The following is a 21475-nucleotide window of genomic DNA, read 5'->3' as shown; positions in this document are numbered from 1 at the left end:
GACTTGCAATGCACTGGCCGCCTGGTGAGCTTTGAGTCCTTGAGCTGAAGCCATAGGACCAGGCCTGGGCTACCTGGAAGCAGGCACAGGCCGTTCCCACTGTGGGTTCCCTTATTCCATCTCCCTCAGGCAGACCGCTCCATTGATGGATCGTCTGCAAAGTATCATATCCCGGGGCACAAGCCTGCCGCACCTTGAACAACAGGCAGTGCCCCAGGGAAGGCAAAGCAGCCGTGGCCTCTGGGACCTGGCAGCCAGCCAGAAGTGGCAGTCAGCAGGGATACACCCCTGCAGCTGAGGGTGAGACAAAGCCAGGTGTCAGAGCCTGTGTGCTGAGGCAGCTGTGGTCCAGGGATGGGCATCACAGGCTAATGGCCACAGGCTCCCAGCCACCTGGCGTCTGGACAGATGAGCCGTGTCCTGCAGCCCGGCAGCCTCCGCAAACAGACCACATGCTCAGTGCCCAGCAGCCACATTCATGTGTTTATAGCAGAGCCACTTAATCATGTGGAGATAATTCCTTCAAACTGCAGAAACCATCCCAGGGCATCCAGATTGAGTGGTCCCAGGTGGCAGACAGAGAAGGCTATGTCCCACAGACAGGTTTCCAGGGAAGCTGGTGGTCTCCAGGAGGGAGGCTAGATGACCGAAAGCCTTTGCCCTGCTGCAGAAAGGAGGCAGGCACTTCATATGATGCTGGAAAAAGGGATGATGCTGCTGGTGGGGATGATGATGGAGATGGTGGTGATGAGGATGCCGATCGTGTTGCTGATGACAGCAGTGATGACAACCCTGATGACGGTGCTGGTGGGGATGGTCACGATGGGATCAGTGGTGATGGTAGTTGAAGACGGTGGTGGTGACGAGGATGCCGATCATGTTGGTGATGACAGCAGTGATGATGACCATGATGATGGGGAAGAGGAGAGCTAGGGCGATGACTTTCCTGTCATTATTTGTATCAGCAGCTGCCCTTGGTCCGGGATTTGCTCTGTCAGGCTCTTGCTTAAACCCACAAGCATTTACTCTTAATCTTCCAGCCACTCCAGAAGTTGGTGCTTCATGAGTGAGAGCGAGTTTCATGCTTTATCTCAGGTCTCACAGCCACCAGAGGACTCTGGGCCTCAGATCACCTCCCTCCTGGCCTCGCCCCTGGGCCAGAGTGGCTAGGATGCCTGGTAAGGGGAAAGCACAAGAAGGCCTAGCCCAGCTGCCAGCTCGGTGCTGGCAGAGCCCCATGTGGGACTCCCCGTGCTACCCCTAGAGTCTGTCTTCCCCTGCCCCATACACACAAACACCCCACCAGAAGGGGGTCACTGAGTCAGCAGTGATCAGCTGGGAGGTGGGACCCCCTCCCATGTCCTGGATGCTTTCCCCTCCCGCCTGCAGAATCGTGGGGCTCTCTGCTTCCCTGACTCACATCACTGCCTGAGCACCTTCCCAACAGGGAGTCATCACTGCAAGAAACTGACTCACATCCCATCATTTTTCCATAATTCACTTAAACATGATCTCCTTAGTGGGTTAGCGATTTTTCACCCTTCCCAATAGTGCCATTATGAACACTGGTGTGCATCTAAGTTTATTTCCTCTTGAATGGTTGTTGTTGTTCATTTGCTCAGTCATGTCCAACTCTGCAATCCCATGGACTGCAGCACTCCAGGCTTCTCTGTCCTTCACTATCTCCTGGAGTTTGCTCAAATCAACATCCATTGGGTCAGTGATGCCATCAAAGCATCTCATCCTCTATTGCCCGCTTTTCCTCCTGCCCTTGATCTTTCCCAGCATCAGGGTCTTTTCCAGTGAGTTGTCTCCTCTCATCAGGTGGTCAAAGTATTGAAGCTTCAGCTTCAGCATCAGTCCTTCCAATGAATATTCAGGGTTGAGTTTCTTTAGGATTGACTGGTTTGATGTCCTTGCTGTCCAAGAGACTGTCAAGAGTCTTCTCCAGCACCACTATTCGAAGGCATCAATTTTTTGAGGCTCAGCCTTTATGGTCCAACTCTTACATCCATACATGACTATGGAAAAACCATAGCTTTGACTAGACGGACCTTGAATGTTTAGGTTATGTTTATATAAGTAGGATTTCTGGATCCCAAGCTCTGGGCCTCTATTACCTGATTACTTTCCGAGAAAATTGTGCTGCACGCCCCCAAAGCAGCAATGCCTCATTGGAGTACCTTCCTCACAGCTTCACCTGCAATGAGTATTTTTATTTAAAAATGCATTTTTTTTCCCTGTTCATTACAAGATTGCAAAGGCACAGTGCCTGATGGCTTCCTTTTGCATCCCTTTTAATTCAACAGAGCCTTTAATGGATGAGGTGGAGTAAAGCTGGCTTTCAAATTGCTAGTGTAGTGCTGCATGGGCAAGACATTAATCTTTCATGCCTCTGTCATGTGGTCCCAGCAGCGTAATCCTCTTTGAAATCATTTGTTATTTATTCTTACAGTCCCCTGAGAGCAGGGAGAGCCCCAGGAGCCTATTCACTAACGCAGGGAGAGCTGCAGAAATTTGCCTGCAGACACCCCCTCCCCTCAGGGTGTGGAACTGAACCAGGGCTGGGGACACAGGCCCCCAGAAGAGGGTCACAATCCCTAGAGAGAGCACCCTCTGCCTACAACCTGCTAAGGTTGGGAGTTGCCACGGGTGGCTGGTGAGTCTGCTTCCCAGGGCTGCTGGAGAAAATGACCACAAGTGGAGGAGTTCAAAATGGCCACGTTTATTCGCTGGCCGCTCTGAAGGCTGGAAATCTAAAATCAAGGTGTCTGTGGGGCTAGTTCCCTGTGGAGGCTCTGAGTCTGCTCCAGGCCTTTCTCGACATCTGGTGTCACCGGCCATCCTTGGCCCTCCTTGCTTTGGTAGATGCGTCACCCCAAAGTCTGCCTCCGTCCCATGCCTCCTTTTCTGCATCTGTGTCTTCTCCTCTTGTAAGGAAACCTGTCAGTGGATTTAGGGTCCACCCCAAGTGGTGCTAATGGTAAGAATCTGTCTGCAATGCAGGAGATGCAGGAGACGTGGGTTCGATCCCTCGGTCAGGAAGGTCCCCTGGAGGAAGGCATGGCAACCTAATCCAGTAATCTTGCCTGGGAAATCCCATGGGCAGGAGAGCCTGACAGACTACAGTCCATGGGGTCACAAAGAGTGAGATGCAACTGAGTGATAACACATAGGTCAATGCAGGATGTGCCTGCACATGCTCAGTAGCTCAGTCATGTTCGACTCTTTGTGACCCCAAGGACTGTAGCCCACCAGACTCTTCTGTCCATGGGATTTCCCAGGCAAGACTACTGGAGTGGGTTGCCATTTCTTCCTCCAGGGATCTTCCTGACTCAGAGATTGAAATCCAAGTCTCCTGGCAGATTCTTTACCACTGAGCCACTTGGGAAGCCCCAATCCAAGATAACGTGCCTTAATTATATGTGCAGTGACCTTTTTGCTGCAGAAGGGCATATTCACCCGTACCAGGGATCAGGACTGTGACATGTCTTTTGATGGGCAGCTCGGGAAGATCTGCTGGAGAAGGGATAGTCTACCCACTCCAGTATTCTTGGGCTTCCCTGGTGACTCAGCTGATACAGAATCCACCTGCAATGCAGGAGGCCTGGGTTCGATCCCTGGGTTGGGAAGATCCCCTGGAGAAGGGAAAGGCTAACCACTCCAGTATTCTGGCCTGGAGAATTCCATGGACTGTATAGTCCATGGGGTCGCAAAGACTCGGACACAACTGAGCAACTTTCACTTCACTTCATTCCTTTGATGGGCAGGGACACGGTTTGAGCCACTACAAAAGGTTTCTGCCACTGATTCCCACCACCGCCCCCAGAGCCCCCTCTGTGGCTTTCTTTCTGGTCTTCTGATTCTTCGTCGTTGAGAGGGATGGCACATCAGGTGTTACTGTCTACAGGGCAAGAGTGGAAGGGTGGCAGGTGGACCTGGGGTTGAGCTGGGTTGAGTTGGATCACCCTGCTGAAGAGCCAGCAGTTGCACCCAGAGCTGGGGCCCACAGTGAGGAATGGGATCCAGTATGGAGTCACCCTGCCCACCGCTGCCAGTGTACTTAGAGGGCGGAGTCCCCTCTTGGCCTCAGAACAGTGGGCAAGCAGCCTGGGGAGGCCTCACAGCACTCACCTGTGGGTGACAGGGTGAGCAGGTGAGACAGGACAGCGTGTTCCATCAAGGGCAGATGGGAGGCGCCCAGAGAGGCCCCCTTCTCAGGATGTGAACCTGTGCCTCCCCAGGAAGGGGCAAGTTTATGCTACAGCATTTAGGGGTCCCAGATCCATTAGACACTGGCGAGCAGCCTTTTTCTCAGCCTCTCTATTCCGTCTACAAAAGGCACCAAGGTCTGTCCCCCAGTGTCTCCTAAGGGTCACCGTTAAAATCCACCTGAATTCCAGGGGTCCAGCACCGCCGTGTGTGTGATCATGCGAAGTTCTGGGGATCAGCCACGGATAGTCAGCCTCATGCTATGCCAGGCACTGTGCCAAGTACAGGGGAGGGGCTAGCTGGACACAGTGGCCAGAGGTCCCTGAGCAGCACTGGCCAGAAGTAGGCGGCCCCCATCCCCACAGCCCACCACCAGCCCCTCAGTGTTACCACCACGGGTGAGGTGAGAACACCCACCACTCCCCAAGGCCTCCCGGACCCCAAGTTATCCAGAGCCCTAGAGAGAAAGAGACTCCAGCATGCCTGGGGGAGGGGACTGGGGACTGTGTGTCCAGGGACTGCTTGGTGGCACAAGAGGGCGCCAATGCATCCACTTAGACTGGAGAGACCAGCTTTGAGACTGCCTGTCTGGGGGACACCAGCATGCCAGCCTCTCCATTCTGCTGCCATCCTGGGGGTAAGCAGTTAAAAAACCCACCCCTCTCCCCAGACCAGGGAAGCAGCTTGGAGCTGCTTCATCCATCCGCCTGCCGAGAGCTGGGACCGCCTCTGCTCTCTCCGGTCTCTCTGCTGAGTCAGGCTTTGAATCACTGCAGGAATCGCAGCCCTGATCACTGGCGGCGGGAGGTGGGGGAGGGGGGGCTCCTTCCTCTCTATCCCCAACTCTGTGTTTTCCTCCCACTTTGACTCAGCTGGAAAGACCCCAGTCCACTGTGATAGGAGATGAGACGTTTCTCTGTCCCTTCTATTCAGGATGCCCCTTGAAGAGTGGGGAAAACCAGGTTCACTGTCAGTCTGACCACTTGGGGGGAGGGGATGCGTGTGCCTGGACCTCCTGCCCCCCCCCACCGCCGCAGCCCTTGGGCTCATTGATTATCCCTCTCAGAGGTGGATGCAGAGCTTCTGTCTCTGACTCCCCAGCCAGGTACTCGCAGCACTGAGCCTCAGCCAACCAACTGGAGATGTGCACCGTGCTGGCCACAGGGTGCCCTGGGCTCAGTTCTGCCCTTGGGTGCTGCCTGGAGTGCTCTGAGATTGCACAGCCATCCCCCAGAGAGCTGGTGAGTGGCAGGGGCAGGGGCAGTCCAGCCTCACCCAGATCCTCTCACCAGGACCGGTGGGGAGGGAACCCTGGAGGTAGGCCATTTAGACCTGCAGTTCGTTTTCTCTTTGGGATGAAGGGCAGGGCTTGGGTTTCACAAGGAAAGGCCCTCCAGGCAGTCAGCTGAGTCCCTGTTCTGCAGCAGGAAGGCCCTGTGCCCCTCGTGGTGGCCAGCACAGGGGACAGCTCTTGTCCCACTGTTCTTTATGTTTAAGACCCTCGCCCCCTGAAGGACAATCTTCTGACACCAGAATGGGGGAGAGATGCTCTCATCATGAAAAGAGAGCAGGGGTGGGGGAATGTTGGGGACACAGCTCTGCCCCCCCAGCACACCCCTACTCAGATCTCACACTGTGTGGGACCCCCCGACCCCAAGCCTCCTCCAAGGGGCTGCTTCATGTTGGGCTGCCTGGTGGGGAGATGCCTGTTGACTTGATCGTGGCCTGGCTTCCCAGAGGGAGCAGCCTCTCCTCCATCGCTCTGGGAGCATCCACTGAGGCAGGAGAGAGGAGAACAAACACACCCCTGGGTGCACTTCATCCCAGGGGAGGTGGGAACGGGCCCAGCCCTTCTGCCTCCCTCCAGAGGTATGGGGCACACTCTCTCAGGCTGTGTTTGCAGTGTTCTCTGGCTGGATGTCTGGGTCACCCAGGTGGCTCCCAGGACCTTGTGGCCATCACCGCCTACCTGGTGGAGACCTGAGTGCTTTGTCTTCACCGGCCCTGTGGAGCATCTGCTTTTCAGAGCAGCAGGAGGCTGCCGGGGCTGGCCTGGGACATTGACCATGAGGTTGCAGGTCCTTCCACATGTGGAGCTCGGTGCCACCTTCCTGGACTGGCCAGGGAGGAGCATGCAGGCAATGGGAGGAAAGGGCTTCCCTGGCATCTCATGGGGTATGTGAACGGACAGCAGACCTTGGGCTGCTGGCTGATAGATAGAGTGGGCCCGGTGTGTGTCTGTGTGTGTATGCACACGTGTGCTTGTGTCTGTGCACACACACACACACCTTCAGAGGCACATCCCCCACCTAGGCCTTCATTATAGTGCCTCCCCAGGGCTGGCCTGGAGTGCGCCATCCTGCTGCGGTTCTGGTCTCTCCCTGGACTGTCTGAATAAACTTCCTATAATGGGAGGAACTCTGATACACTTTCACAAAGGGGGATTTTAAATTAGTTCTAAAAAAAAAAAGAAAGAACTGCATGCTGACCCAGAATTCACTTTGCCCTGTGCAGTCTGTGCACCTCCTCCTGGGATTTCCGGAGATGAGATTCTGAGGCCACAGGTTCGGAAAGCACTGTCTCTCCTGCACTCTGGTCCCCCTGTCTCTCTATCTCTGTCTGTCTGTCTCTGTCTTTGGCAAGTATTTCCACACTCCAGCCACCAGCCTTTCACCTGCTGCTATGAGTCATATGTGCACACAGCCAGATCTGTTTCTGAGTTTGCATTTCTCCTTTAGCTGGTTAAACTTTCTTCTTAAATAAGCTTATTTTGAAATGAAACTCGCTGTTCCTACAATCAAGGGAAAGCCAACATTACTTGTCATAATTTAGAGATCACTAGAAAAATAAGTAGATAAATTTTAGATTCAAGAACTATATGAAGTGTGACCAGAACACACAGACTTTGAAAAACCCGTCTTGAGGATCTCATAGGGATTGTTTTCTGGGAACTAGGGGACTGCTGCCTGCCCCTCCCCCTCCAATCATCCCCATCCCCCTGGTCACAGGTGGAATACCTGGTCCAAGGTTATTCATGTTCCAAGGGCAAGTTAACGAGTCCTTCCTCATCCCTGCTCAAGTGAATAAAAGGGGTGGGAAAGCCTGAGGTGAGGGGGGGTGGCAGGTAGTACATTGTATTCCCCAGTTGGATTTAGGCAAGAGAGGGAGATTTTATTGGGGATGAGGGTGCCCAGGGGCTGGGCTGGTATTCAAATGTCAAAGATTTAGACCAGAAAACTGTAGGGAGCATTATTCTCCAGGAGTCATCTGAGAGTCTGGAAAAAAATGGCAGGAGGTGGCCTTAAGACTGTTGACTTTGGAGCCGAGTAGATCTGCCTCAGCTCTTTGCTTCTTGGAGCATCAAAGAGGGTCATTTAGAAGCTGTGAATGACAGAGGTGTTAGAAATGAAAAGCGTCAATTCCTCCCCACTGTTGGTTAACCACTGTCGTGTAATAGTGTGGGGTGACCCGTGCAGGCTGGAGAAGCAGCCGTGGCATTGGACCCCAAGGCTGGTGACATTGCCAGCAGGTGATGTTGCTCCCCCAGGGGGAGTGGCAGGAACAAGGGTTGGAGCTGCCATAGGTACAGGAGCATCAGGGAATGGGACTCTGGTGACAGGTGGACAACCCGAGGCCGGCAGTGAAGATGGGCAAGAGAGGGAATGTTCCAGAGGCAGCCATGTGGATGGAGCCCACAGGCAGCCAAGGTCCTGAACCTGGGCCTCAGGTCAGAGGGGTGGGATGAGGTGCAGCTGTGGGCTCATGGGCATGGAGGTGAGAACTTAAGCTCAGAGCGTTGTTCAGCAAGGGGGATTCCAAAGTAGCAGTGCTTGGAGGAAGCGGAGGCAGCCTGGGGTGAAGGTGGAGGGTGTAATAGAGGCGGAAGTTGTAGAGATGCTAGAGATGGTGGAGGTGAAAGTGATGAAGATGAAAGTGGTGGAGGTGATGGACATGAAGGTGGTGGAGGTGATGAAGGTGAAGGTCATGGAGGTGGTGAGAGGTGATGGACATGAAGGTGGTGGAGGTGATGAAGGTGAAGGTCGTGGAGGTGGTGAGAGGTGATGGACATGAAGGTGGTGGAGGTGATGAAGGTGAAGGTCGTGGAGGTGGTGAGAGGTGATGGGCATGAAGGTGGTGGAGATGGAGGTGGTGGAACTGATGGAAGTGAAGATGGTGAAGGTCATGGAATTGATGGAGATGATGAAGGTGGAGATGGCAGAGATGGTGTGTGAGTGTATATACATGTTCACACATGCATATACATGTGCTCTATGTCCGTGCATGCATGCCTGCCTCTGTACATGCGTCATGAACCAAGGATCACTCTAGACAGGAACTCCAGACCTGATAGAGACTGTAAAGTCCAGTGATGGCCTGCAATCCCAACCTGGGCCTGTGTGGGCTGCACTCTCCCACCATGAAACCCCTTGGAGGAGGTGCTGAGGTTATAGGAAGAAGGATCACATGACCATGCTGAGTGGGCATGACCTGCCTGCACATGTTCAGCACCACCATGTCCCAGGACAAAGGATTCCCCAAGGAATGAGACTGACCCAGTGGCTGCCCTCTGGGCTCACCGTCTGGCTGGGGGACAGCCAGGTGGTGTCTCCACAGGTTAGGGTACAAGCTCCTCAGGAAATGCACATGCTGACATGATGGACGGGCCCCTGGAGAGGTGACATCTGAGTGGGGACACACAGTAAGAGTGTCCTGGGCAGAGGGGTGGCACCTGCCAAGGCTCAGTGGCAGAAGAGAGGGGAGGAGGACCCCGCCCCCATATGGGTGTTCCATGCACTCCTCGGACTGGACGCAGCCACCACCAGTCTCCAGAACACCCCCAAGCTGCTGCACCCCACCACATTCCCCCATCTCAGTAGCTGGCAGTTCTTCTGCAGAAACCTGAGGGTCACCCTGCACCCCCACCTTCCTCTAAGGCCCCACATCCACCCAAGAGCTGTCCCTTTGGTCTCCACCTCCCGACTCTACCAGTCACCTGGCCACCGCAGCCTGGGCCTCACCAACTCCCACCTGGATCATCACTGGTCTCCTAATGAGACCTCCCGCCTGACTCTGCCCTTTGTCCCTCCACCCTGTCCACTCTCACCCTGGAAAGCACGCTGTCTCACCCTTGTAGGGAGGAGGTGTTTGGCTGTTCCTCTCTGCTGGGGGGCAGCTCAGGGCTATGGTTCAGAGGAGGGACTCCTGGGGCTGTTGGGGGTCCATGGCCAGACTGACTTAACCGCCCTGAGCCTCAGTTTCCCAGCCATCACCAGTGATGGGTAATAAGCCTCACAGGGTGTGGGGTGAAGGCTAAGTGAGTGAGTGCACATGGAAGCCTTTATCCTGGCTCCTCGATTCTCTGCACTCGGTCCCCAGCAGCTTGGACTGATCCTCACCCAGGGATGAAGTCAAGGATGCTGCTTAGGTGCACGTCTGGTACCTTCTCCATCGACACCCCTCAGAGGACACTCAGGTGTCCTGGACCCCAAGCTATCCGAAGCCCAGTGTCAATGCAGGATGCTGAAGGCCCAGCCCTTCCCCAGGACTAGACGGGTTACTGTGTCGAGGACAGAGACACAAGGCTGCAGGCCAGAGCTCGAGGGCAGGCAGCCCCACCTCCGACGGCACCTTCCAGGTGCCATGTTGAGGCATCACGAGCAGGATTTTAAAATTCTACACTTATTTCATCTCAGTGCAGGAGTGGGAATGAGAACATACAGTCTGTGTGAGCAACCCAAATCAAAAATAAATGAGGCAAGAAGAGGAACCAAAAATAGTCAGCATCAGAGGCAGCAGCCTGCAACAGTGGCCAGCTGTCCCCGGCGAGTGGTTGGGAGGGCGGCTTTATGTGTATTACTAGGAACAGATTAATCAGGCCTGCAGTCCAATGATAAATCAAAATTACTAGCAAAGTAAAAGAGGTTAATGAGGACTCAGGGGGCACACTGCCTCTGTGCCTTCTCCCCTCCTCCCCAGCACCCCACTAGGCAGTGGGGGCACAGGCTTGGCCAGCAGGCAGCATGAAAGTCATCTATAAGTGAGGGGGCCCCCTTCCTGACCAGAATGTCCCCACAAAAGGGCAGAGCAGAGCTGCAGTGCCATGGATCTTGTAAGGATCCACACTTCCATCTTTTTTTGGTGGATGTCACCTCTTTTGATATTTGTTCAGTCACTCAGTCATGTCCGATTCTTTGTGACCCCATGGACTGCAGCACACCAGGCCTCCCTGTCCATCACCAACTCCTGGAGTTTACTCAAACTCATGTCCATTGAGTTGGTGATGCCATCCAACTATCTCATTGTCTGTCATCCCCTTCTCCTCCTGTCCTCAATCTTTCCCAGCAGCAGGGTCTTTTCTAATGAGTCAGCTGTTGGGATCAAGTGGCCACAGTATTGGAGCTTCAGCTTCAGCCTCAGTCCTTAGAGATAAAAGTTCTGCGAACTATGACTGGAGGGCCAGATCCAGCCCACCACCTGTTTTTTGTTTTGTTTTGTTTTTAATTTTTTTTTTTGATGTGGGCCATTTTTAAGGTCTACTGAATTTGATACAATATTGCTTCTGTTTTATGTTTTGGGGGAGAGTTTTGGCCCAGAGGCATGTGGAATCTTAGCTCCCAAACCAGGGATCAAACCCACATCCCCTCCATTGGAAGGTGAGGTCTTAACTACTGGACCACCAGGAAAAGTCCCTGTTTTTGTAAGTAAAGGTTTAGTAGTTTTTTGTTAGTTTGCTTTTTCCTTTCTTGGCCATGCCTCTCAGCAAACAGGATCTTATTTCCCCAACCAGGGGTTGAATCCATATCCCCTGCGGTGGAAGCTCAGAGTCTTAACCAATGGCTTGCCAGGGAAATCCCTATAAATAAAGTTTTATTGACATATAGCCACACCCTCCCCTTCACAAATTGTCTCTGGCTGCTTTCACAGGGCAGAGACTCACAAAGCCCAAAATATCACCCTGGCCCCTCGCTGCACAGGCTTTGGTCCCCACCACAGATGTCTTTCATCAGATGCTCCAGCATCCAGAGAGGTATCCAATCCATCAAAAGACATCTCCCAACAATGGGGGTTTGTTTGGTGGTGTTTCAGTTTGCTGCTGTTGGTTAGGGCTTTGAAAATGTTGTTTAAGTCAAAAAAGATTCTGCAGTAATTTACTTTCTCTCATGCAAGGAACATCTTTGAGGCAGACACGTTTGAGTCACATGATTAACCTCAGACCCTGAAGATTAACAGCCGCAGGAAAGCCCTGGGCCCAACCTGCTAGCCACCCTCCCTGCTGTGTTCCCCGGACATCTGGGGTGGGGGAGCAGGTGGGCCCCCACAGGGCAAGGCAGAGCAGGCCCTCTTGGGGGTCCTCTTTCCTATGATGTCCTTGGGGCCCACCCCCTACCCCCCACTCCAAGAGTCACACAGAGTCCTTTCAAACCTTGAGCCTTGCAACACGTCCACTACTTGGGAAGGAAAGGACCCTTTAGACAGACTGTAGTGCCCAGTCATCATTCTGAGTAGGTGTTTTCTCATGGCCTGTGTGGAGCACTTGGAGTTTGCACAACACGTCACCAGGAGGGTATCTCCCAGGAAGAGAAGAAAAACCACAAGGAGCTTTTCAACTGTGAAGGTTTGCATTTCTGTGACACCTCCAAGAGACCCCTCACTCCTGACATGCCCTGGGTGGGGACTACAGGATGGAGAGTTAGTGTGCACCAGTGGTGAATCCCCCAAACCATGACCTGGGGCCCCTCCAGGCACCAACGTCGACAAATACACTTCCTGCATTTGCCCCCCTCCCCAAGAGAGGTTTTGAACAGAGCTGGGCAAAACGCTACACATTACACCGCCTTTGAGATGACTCTGCTTCTGGGTATCAGTTATTAAACTGGATTAGCGTCCAATCCCTGGAGAGGAGGTTGCGATCTCATATGCTAAAAACTCAACAGAATCCCAGAGTTGGCTTGAAAACCACCAAGCCACCCAAGCTCACCTAACCGCACGAGATGAACAGGGACCAAGAGCTCCCATGGGGGCCTGGCTGAGCGCTTTCTGCGGTGACCTCACTCAACTGAAGCACCATGTGAAGAGAGGTACTGCCCGAGATGTGGACCCAGGAAACAGGTGTGTGCTTACAATGATGGGGGTGAAGTCCTGCTGGGGGCGGGGGGTGGGAGTCTGTGCCTCCAAAGGGTGTGTGTGAAGGTTGCCCAAAGCCCCTTTGCTCAAGGAGGGAGGTGTGGCCTCGGTAACTCCTAAAACAGGGCTCTTCAAACCTTTTCTACAGGGGACCAGAAAGTAAGCATTTTAGCCTTTCAGTCTGTGCAGCCTCTGTCCCAGCTTCTCAGCTCTGCCACGTGATGCGAGAGCAGTCATAGCTGATACATGAATTAGTGTTCTGGCCTGAATGTCTGTGTCCCCCAAAATTCATATGAAGGAATGAAGTGCTCAGTCGCTCAGTCATATCTGACTTTTTCCAACCCCATGAACTGCAGCTGCCAGGCTCCTCTGTCCATCAGTTCATCCAGGCAAGAATACTAGAGTGGTTGCCATTTCCTCCTCTAGGAGATCTTCCCAACCCAGTGATCGTACCTGTGTCTCCTGCAGTGGCAGTGGATTCTTTACCACTAGCCCCACTTGGGGATGTTAAAGCCCTAATTCCCAATGGGATGCTCTTTGGAGCTGAGATCTTTGGGAGGTGGCTCAGTCAGTAAAGAATCTACGAGAAACACAGGAGACCTGAGTTCAATCCCTGGGTTGGGAAGATCCCCTGGAGGAGGGCATGGCTACCCACTCCAGTATTCCATGGACAGAGGAGCCTGGCAGGCTACAGTCCATGGGGTCACAGAATTGGACATAACTGAACAACTGACACTGGGTTTAGATGAGGTCCTGAGGGTGGGGTCCCATGTTTAGTGCCTTTATAAGAAGAGACCGCAGCAAGCTTGTTCTTGGCCTCTGAGGACACAGGGAGAAAGCGGCCATCCTCAAGGTCGGAGGAGAGTCCTCAGCAAACCCTGAATATGCCCACACCTGGAACTGGGACTTCCAGGCTCCAGAACTTGGAGGAAGAAATATCTGATGTTGACAGCCCCCCCACCACCACATGTGGCATTTGTTATGGCAACTGAATGTGCATGGCTCTGCACCAATGAAAGTTTATTCATGGACACTGAGATTTGAATTTTATATAATGTTCATGTCCCATGAAATATTCTCCTCTTGTTTTTCTTCCAACCACTTAAAACACGTGAGAACTATTCTTAGCTCAGAGGCTGGAGAGTAGAAGTGGACGTCATGGGTGGAAGTTACAAGGATGGAGATTTCAACTCCTCATTTAAAAAAAAAAAAAAAAAAAGGACCTTTTTCATCATTTCAGTTGTCCCCAGAGGACTAATCTGCTTAGAGTTCCCCACAGGTGGAGGGATGTGTGGCTCAGCAACATGGGGGGTTTGCAGAGGAACTTGTGTGTCTCCAGAGCCCTGGACTGACTCTGTCCTTCTCAACCTTGGGAGCAAACAGTACACATGAACCCAGTTCTCCAGCTACACTTGGGGGATGTGCCTGCCACCCAGGGTCCTGACCCAAAGAAACCTGAATCTCCATGGACAGATCTATTCAGTGCTTGCTCCTTAAGTTGTGAACACAGCTGGAACCCCGGTGAGGCCTGCCCTTAACAGGAGCATACTTGAGACACTCTCAAGACCCTCCTGGCACTCCACCTTGGTCTGTGGTCAGACTAGGGGCAAAGAACAAGATGATTTGCTGCAGGTTACCCCATGCAGGCCACATCCTGCCCCCTGCCCCAGCTTGAGACACCCTGCACCCTGCATCACTCCTTGTGCTGAAAATGGAGGCAGAGGACTTCCCTGTGGTCCATGGATAAGACTCCATGTGCTCCTGACGCAGGGGGCACAGGCTAGATCCCAGGGAGCTAAGATCCCACATGCCACAAGGCACGGCCAAAAAGAAAAAACAGAGGCAGAACTCAGGAGGTAGCCTCCTCATGAGGAAGAAAAATTCCAGAAGATTCCCTTGCCACAAGGAAAGCAACATTTCCTGGAACCTCAACCAGGATTCTGCTGATAGACTGTGTCCCAGCCTCACCAGCTGGAAGATGACTCAGGAAGTGAGGCCCGTAGGTGGCCAATGGACCACTCAGCAACTCTGTCATGTTTATTGATCCAGCTCAAATCTATGGCTCAAACACGTCCACAGAGAAGCCCCTGAGGCTAAATGAAGTATCCTGAACTTTGAAGCCCAGCGTTGAGCGGTCGCCTGCCCTCCCACTTCCGAAGGAATGTCTTGAAGAAGCGTTGGCAGATGCTTGCAGAAAAACGGTTTACTCTCAGGGGCCGTGAAAGAAGCTGCAGTTTGAGGCCTGACTCACTGTGGCTTCTCTGGTGGCTCAGACGGTAAAGAATCCACCTGCAATGCGGGAGACTTGGGTTTGATTCCTGAGTCGGGAAGATCCCCTGGAGAAGGGAGTAGCTACCCACTCCAGTATTCTTGCCTGGAGAATCCCATGGACAGAGGAGCCTGGCAGGCTATGGTGGCCTTGAGTAGCATTTAATATTCATGGGCCTAGAGTCCTGACTGTAAAGACATCCCCACCTTTGAGGGTTAAAGGCGGCAAGGGCTGTGTGTGACTGGGGATACTCAGCCAGGGGGCTCTCCTCCCAAACCCCTCCCCAGGGCTTTTCTTTTTTTCTCTTTGTTCTCCCTCCCCACTTCTCTCCCTCCTGTTCTCCCCCCAACCCCCCCCCACCCCCGCCAGGCTGTTTACTTCTCACTTCTCTTTCCCCTTTGTTTTCCATCACCCCTTGTGTGTCTTCATCCTGCCGGGAGTGCAGTAGCCAACTCCCTCAGCAGCCTCAGAGCCATGTGCCCACCCCTGAGGCAGAGGGGGACCCACCCGGGAGGTGAGGGGGGAGAATCCGTGGTTGGCCGGGTGATGGGCCATGTCTGGGGCTGCAGGTGCAGCACAGCACAGATGGAACATTCCATCCACACCCTCCCTCTGGCTCTCCCCTCCCCACCCCCCCAGGAAGGGGCATCCCCCTCACCTGTCCTCCCAGGCTGCCCCACCCCCACATCACCTTCAGGCACCTGCTGTGTCCTGGCACAGTGCTGGGACCAGGACTGGGATGCGAGTGAGAGGCAGATTCCTGCCCAGATTCACTGTCCCCCCGGGGGGGCGTCCTAGCAGTACCTGACTGAGAGCGCAACTCTGGAATCAGCCCAGTCCTGGGTTTGAATCCCAGCCATAGGCCTGACCTCTGACCCTCAGGGTCATCATCCATGCAGCAGTAACCCCCCCACCCAGGGCTCTGGGAACAATCAAATGAAGAGGCGAGGGTAGAAGGTGTGTAGGCCAGCCCTGGCACAAAGCTGGCGCCAGTAAGCAGGAACTCTTTTTAACAGCCCCAGACCTAGCTTCGTGGCTGCCTGGCGTATATCTGTCCCCACCCCCTGGCAGAGAGGGGCCCCCCGGGCTGTCTGGGGCCCTCCTCAGGACACGCCTGGGACTAGAAGCCACACCCTGTCTCGCCAAGCATCCTCCGCATTGTCGCTCACGCCACCAGCTTCCTGGTTGGCCCGTGGTCCCGCCGTGTTCACCTTCCACCTCGTACACACCAAGATGTTCTTGTCTCCGGCCATTCTGACCCGAGAGCAGGTACTCGGGACGTTGTGGGGACTCTGCTTCCCAGGATGGGGTCTGTGCTTGAGGGGACAGCACCCCAGCTCCCTCTGCAGGGTTGGGGTGCTCCCTTGACTGCCAGGGTTCCTCAGCCCAGCAGCTCCCTGGGCCCTGGGCCCCCACAGGACTGGCTGCAGCCAGGGTGGGAGCTGCCCCTGTGGACTCCCTGCTAGACCCAGGCAGAGCCCACGTGGCCAGCTGTCACAGCAGCTGCAGGTGTCCCCCCTACCTACCCCGGAGAGACTGGCAAGCTTCCTCTGACCCAGTGACTGCTGGGTGGCGGGCGGGCTGGCGGGGCGCGGCATGTGGCACACAGTGGAGGTGTCTGACACAGCTCTACCTCCCGGGTGGCTGGCTTCTGCTCTCATCACCCAGTCAAGTTGCTGCTGGAGATCAAGGGCGCAGCGGGGCCTCCTCCGTGGGGCCTGGGGGGTGAGGGGGCAGCTGCTGAGCAGCCCCAGCAGCTCCTGGAGAGGAGCCTACCAGTCTGCTGTCTCCAGAAACCCCCTTGACCACCACCCCAGACCTGGGTTCCCATCTCTGAGTAGAGAGTAGTTTTACAGTCAGAAGGAGGGGGATCCTGCCTTAAAAATAATGAAAGGGGCCCCATCCCTCCCCTCTCCTGGAGGGCAGAGTTCAGGGCAAGAGGGGATGGCAGGAGGATCCCTCGGATCCCTTCCCTGCCCTTCAGTTCTGTCCTGGCAGAGCACCCGTGGTCACCACGTGGAGGGAGCACAAGGCAAGCTCCCTGGTGCCTAAGGCGCCTCCTCCAGGCCCGGAAAAGTGCAGTCTCTTGGTACCTCCCTCCCCCACCTCGCTCTTCTCTCCACTCTGGGCCCCAGCAGGATATCGGTGCAGGCTGTGGTCACTGTGGGAGGCCAGGGTGGCAGGTGGGAAGGAGACCCTGAGCTTCCTGGGCTGGGACAGGAAGGCTCTGATGGTCGCTGAATAAATGACCGTGGGGAGGCCTTGGCCTGGGCACTCGGGCAAGGTTATGGAGATTCCAGAGCATGTGTGGGGTTTTGTTTCCTGCGTCTTGCCCTGACCCGCTGCAGCTCACATGGTCTGTAGAGTGCCAAGGCCCCTCTTCCCAGGATCAAGTGACCACACCCTTCCACCTGTGGTCACCAGGATCTGGATGGTGCTGGGGAAGCCATGGCCGAGAGATGAGCCCCCCACCCCCACCCCATGAGCCAAGCCTCCATCCCCTCCCAGGGTGTCCCCAAGACTGGGGGCCTTTGGCTGCTGACCCCCAACCTGCCATCACTACGTGCAGCTGGGATGTACCCAGGAACAACAGTGAGGCTTCACCTCAAGTGGAAAGCACCCAGCCAGCAGGTGCATGAGCAGTGGGTGTGGACCTGGGTGGTCTGCACTAGGGGAAAGGCCTGTCATCGTTGCTTTGGGAGAGGCGGGTTTGGGGACTATAATCTTTTTTATCATGACACTAATTATATATGAGCAGGAACTCTCCCTGAAACAGTCCAGCTCTGGCTCTATGCTGACTGACCTGTTTGTAATCAGGGAACAGGCATCTGAAGGTTGCTCTGAAAAGATGAAAACTTTTAGTCTGTGATGTTGATAAGGAATTCTTAATGGGGCACTGATCAGACATGTGAACAGACACCATCAGGCAGTCTTACCCCGGGCTCCATGACGGGTCCAGATTTCTCCACTGTTGTCTGACCACATGTGGTCCATGCTATAAAGTGTTGGGTTGGGGGGGGGGCGGTCACTATGCCACCCGTCCCCCCGGCTCAGGCCTCTGGAGCTGAGAGGAGAGACTGAGGTTCTCATTGGCAAACAGCAGAGCGTCCTGGCTGCGACCCCCAGCCCCTTATAAAGATTGCACCGTTCTCCCCGCGAACATCTGACTCAGCAAGATCGGGATGGTGCTCTTTGGGAGTGGTGGTGTTGACCTCCAGCCCCTTCTAGCAACCAGGCCCCTTTGCTTGTCCCCCACGATGACTCCATGAGCACAATGGACACCTCAAGTGCACACAGATTCGGTAGTTCTCGCCCTTTGCTGCTCATCTTGCTCGTAGGGGAGGAGTTGTCTCCCATCTTGGGGCTCCTAGCTTCTGGGAGAGAGAGGAAGAGGAGTTACACAAGCGCCCTTCCGGATCTTTGTGGTTTCAAGCAGTTACACCTCTTCCTGTCTCTTCTTGAGGCGCCCTGTGGCCATCGTGGCTCCCGCAGGCTCTGGGCCTGTGAAGGATGGTGGTTTTGTGCTGTGTCACAGTCAGAGCTATACCTCAGGGCTTTGATAGGAAGGATTTCCAGGGTTCGAGAAGCAGCATGCAAAATGACATCAGTTTGAGAAGCAGGAACTTGAGTCCTAACCCTGAGGCCTGAGCTTCTGGGGAGATCACCCAACGCCCGTCACACCCAGGCACCATACTCACAGAGCATCTTCCGTGTACCTGATGCTGCTGGGACAATCAGTGAGCACAGGAAGTGAAGCCCCATACCCTGTTGGAGCCAACATCCCTGTGGTCTCAGGGGAAATGTTGCTGTTGTTCAGTCACTCAGTCATGTTGGACTCTGCAGCCCCGTGGACTGCAGCATACCAGGCTCCTCTGTCCTTCACCATCTCCCAGAGTTTGCTCAGATTCATGTCCATTGAGTCAGTGATGCCATCCAACCATCTCATCCTCTGTCACTCTCTTCTCTTCCTGCCCTCAATCTTTGCCAGCGTCAGGGTCTTTTCCAGTGAGTCAGGTCTTCATATCAGGTGTTCAGAGTATTGGAGCTTCAGCTTCAGCATCAGTCCTTCCAATGAATATTCGGGTTGATTTCCTTTAGAATTGACTGGTTTAATCTCCTTGCTGTCCAAGGGTCTCTCAAGAGTCTTCTCCAGCACCACAATTTGAAAGCATCAATTCTTTGGCGCTCAGCCTTCTTGAGCCTTGGGATCACAGCCTTGTCATGGTGAAGGGACTTGCATAACTCAGTGAAGCTACGAGTCTTGCCATGCCACCCAAGACAGACAGGTCTTAGTGAGGAATTCCAACAAAACGTGGTCCACTGGAGGAGGGAATGGCAAACCACTCCAGTATTCTTGCCGCAGGAACCCTATGAACAGTATGGAAAGGCACGGAAAATGAGGACTGAGTAAGAGCAAGAGTCCATCACTGGTGTCTCCATGGTGAACCACCAGGATGGCCTCAAGGGGCCCCACCTTCGGGTCCTCACACCCTCTGTCATATTTGGGTTGGGCTTTATGACCCATAGACACATCTCCTGAGTCTCAGGTAAGACACAGCAGCCGCTCTCTCTCCATCCCTTGCCCTGGGGGAAGCCAACTGCTTTTGCATGAGAGATCCAGGGAGTACAGGACTCATCCTGTGCACAGCTTCATTCAGGAGATGTCCAAGAAGAGGCGCCTTCAAGGGAATTCCCCGGCCGTCCAATGGTTAGGATTCTGACCTCTCACTGCCGAGGGCCAGGGTCCAGTCCCAGACCAGGGAATTAAGATCCCGTAAGCTGCATGGTGAGGCAAGAAACTAGAAGAGGAGCCTTCAGATGAGACTGTGGCCCCAGCTGACATCCTGCCTGCAGCCTCAGGAGAAACCCTGAGCCAGAACCACACAGTCAAGTCAGTCCCGGACTCCTGATTCCAAAGCTGTGTGAGAAACGTTTGTTGTTGTAAGCCACTAATCCTTGTCATGTGGCAATAGGTAACTGATACCGTGTTATCATTCTTAAGACCTCAGTGAACTAGGGCCCAGCCTTCTGGACCCTCTGAGCTTCCAGGATGGTCCAGAATGAGGGTGCAGCCCCAGATGGCCCCGCACCATGACACTGAGTCACAGCTGCACATGGTCTCTTCGGTAAGCAATGAGACTTTTTCTGGAAAAGTGAAAAAGATGAGAAGACTTCTGAGAACAAGGGAGAGAGGCAGCAAAGGAGTTGTAGTGAGTCTGAGAACGCTAGGATGGACACACCTGTGGAAGAACCACCTCACCTGCCATTGGCTCAGAGTGCAAATGTTCAGGAAGGAGCTATGATCTCAGACTTTCCCAGCCCTGGGCAGCACTTTCCCTCAGCCAGGCTGGGCACAGGCAGATCCCAGCCCCCGGGGCCCTCACTGCTCACCCCACCTGGTAACGCAAGAGCTCCTCCCCGACTCCTCTTACCATCCCATCTCACAGATGGAGAAACTGACACTTGGAAAGGTCAAGAGATTTGCCCAAGCCCAGATAGCAATAACGGAGAAGGCAATGGCACCCCACTCCAGTACTCTTGCCTGGAAAATCCCATGGACAGAGGAGCCCAGTAGGCTGCAGTCCATGGGGTCACGAAGAGTGGGACAGACTGAGCGACTTCACTTTCACTTTTCACTTTAATGCATTGGAGAAGGAAATGGTAACCCACTCCAGTGTTCTTGCCTGGAGAATCCCAGGAACAGGGGAGCCTGATGATGGAGTCGCACAGAGTTGGACACGACTGAAGTGACTTAGCAGCAGCAGCAGCAGATACTAATAAAGGGCAGTTACAGCTCAAACCGAGGGGCAGATTTGAACCCCAACTGGGCCTCGACTCCCTCCCCAACACCTGGGATGGTCTCCCAGAGTCATTCAGAATGGAGCTGGGTCACCCACCCAACCCTAAAAGAAGGTGGAAGCGTGAATAGGCTCCTGCAGGATTCTTTGTTAATACTAATTTTTATTTATTTACTTATTTGACTGCACCAGGTCTTAGTTACAGCATGTGGAACCTAGTTCCCTGACCAGGGATGGAACCCAGACCACCTGCCTTGGGAACACAATCTTACCCACTAAACCACCACTAAATCCCTCCAGCAAGATTTCGATTTAGAAACAGTTACCCTCTCCAGAAGGGCTTCCCAGGTGGCGCTAGTGGTAAAGAACACACCTGTCAGTGCAGGAGACATGAGAGACGTGGGTTCAGTCCCCGGGTCGGGAAGATCCCCTGGAGGAGGGCATCCCAACCCACTCCAGTATTCTTGCCTGGAGAATCCCATGGACAGAGGAGCCTAGCAGGCTACCATCCATGGGATCACAAAGAGTCAGACACGACTGAAGTGACTTAGCATGCATGCACCCTCTCCAAAGCTCAAAGGGCTAACTTCACATCACGAAATCTCACTTAAATGAAGGTCCCCATCACCCAAGTTTTGGGCTCCAGAGTCTACAGTAGAGAGACAGCCTGGCCTCCTTTTCCAGTAACTGGAAGTAGCTCCCGGTCACCCAGTGGAGTTATAATTTAGTGTAAAAAGAATGACCCAGAACATGCTGCCAGCAGTGCTAAAGTTAAAAGTCCACTCCTTCTGGATAACAGTCCTCATGGCAGGTCAGTGCATTCCTGGTTCTTCCAGCTACACATCACAGGGCAGCTGGCAATGCCCAGCTAAGGTCAGGTGGCTCTTGCATGGGAGCCTGGCCTCTTTGGACCAGAGGTGGTGGGAGTTGTCTTGGGCAAGTTCGTCCATGACAATTGCAGAGGCTCCAGTACAAGTCTCCTATGGCTGAGGCTAGAGATGACACCTCATCATTCTGCTCATTCTCCACTGGTCTGAGCGTTTATGTGTGTGTGTGCACGCACGCGTGCATG

The 21475-nt window shown here is 54.0% G+C and overlaps 1 protein-coding gene across 4 annotated transcripts in view; it reads left to right on the top strand.

Moving 5' to 3' along the window:
* Positions 1-21475, top strand: part of KCNAB2 (potassium voltage-gated channel subfamily A regulatory beta subunit 2) — a 96317-nt gene that overhangs the window by 11358 nt on the left and 63484 nt on the right. The window contains exon 1 of one of the 4 annotated variants that reach the window (XM_018060454.1): positions 4788-4849. The exons of 2 other annotated variants lie outside the window; for them this stretch is intronic. The gene's annotated coding sequence lies outside the window, so the exon portion shown is untranslated. Of the gene's footprint in view, positions 1-4787; positions 4850-15458; positions 15875-21475 lie in introns of those variants that run through there. One more of the 4 variants, XM_018060453.1, reaches the window with a different exon arrangement.

This window comes from Capra hircus, chromosome 16, assembly GCF_001704415.2.
Source record: "Capra hircus breed San Clemente chromosome 16, ASM170441v1, whole genome shotgun sequence".
NCBI lineage: Eukaryota > Metazoa > Chordata > Mammalia > Artiodactyla > Bovidae > Capra > Capra hircus.
Note: the sequence above shows the minus strand (reverse complement) of the source record. Positions and strands in the feature narration are given on the sequence as shown.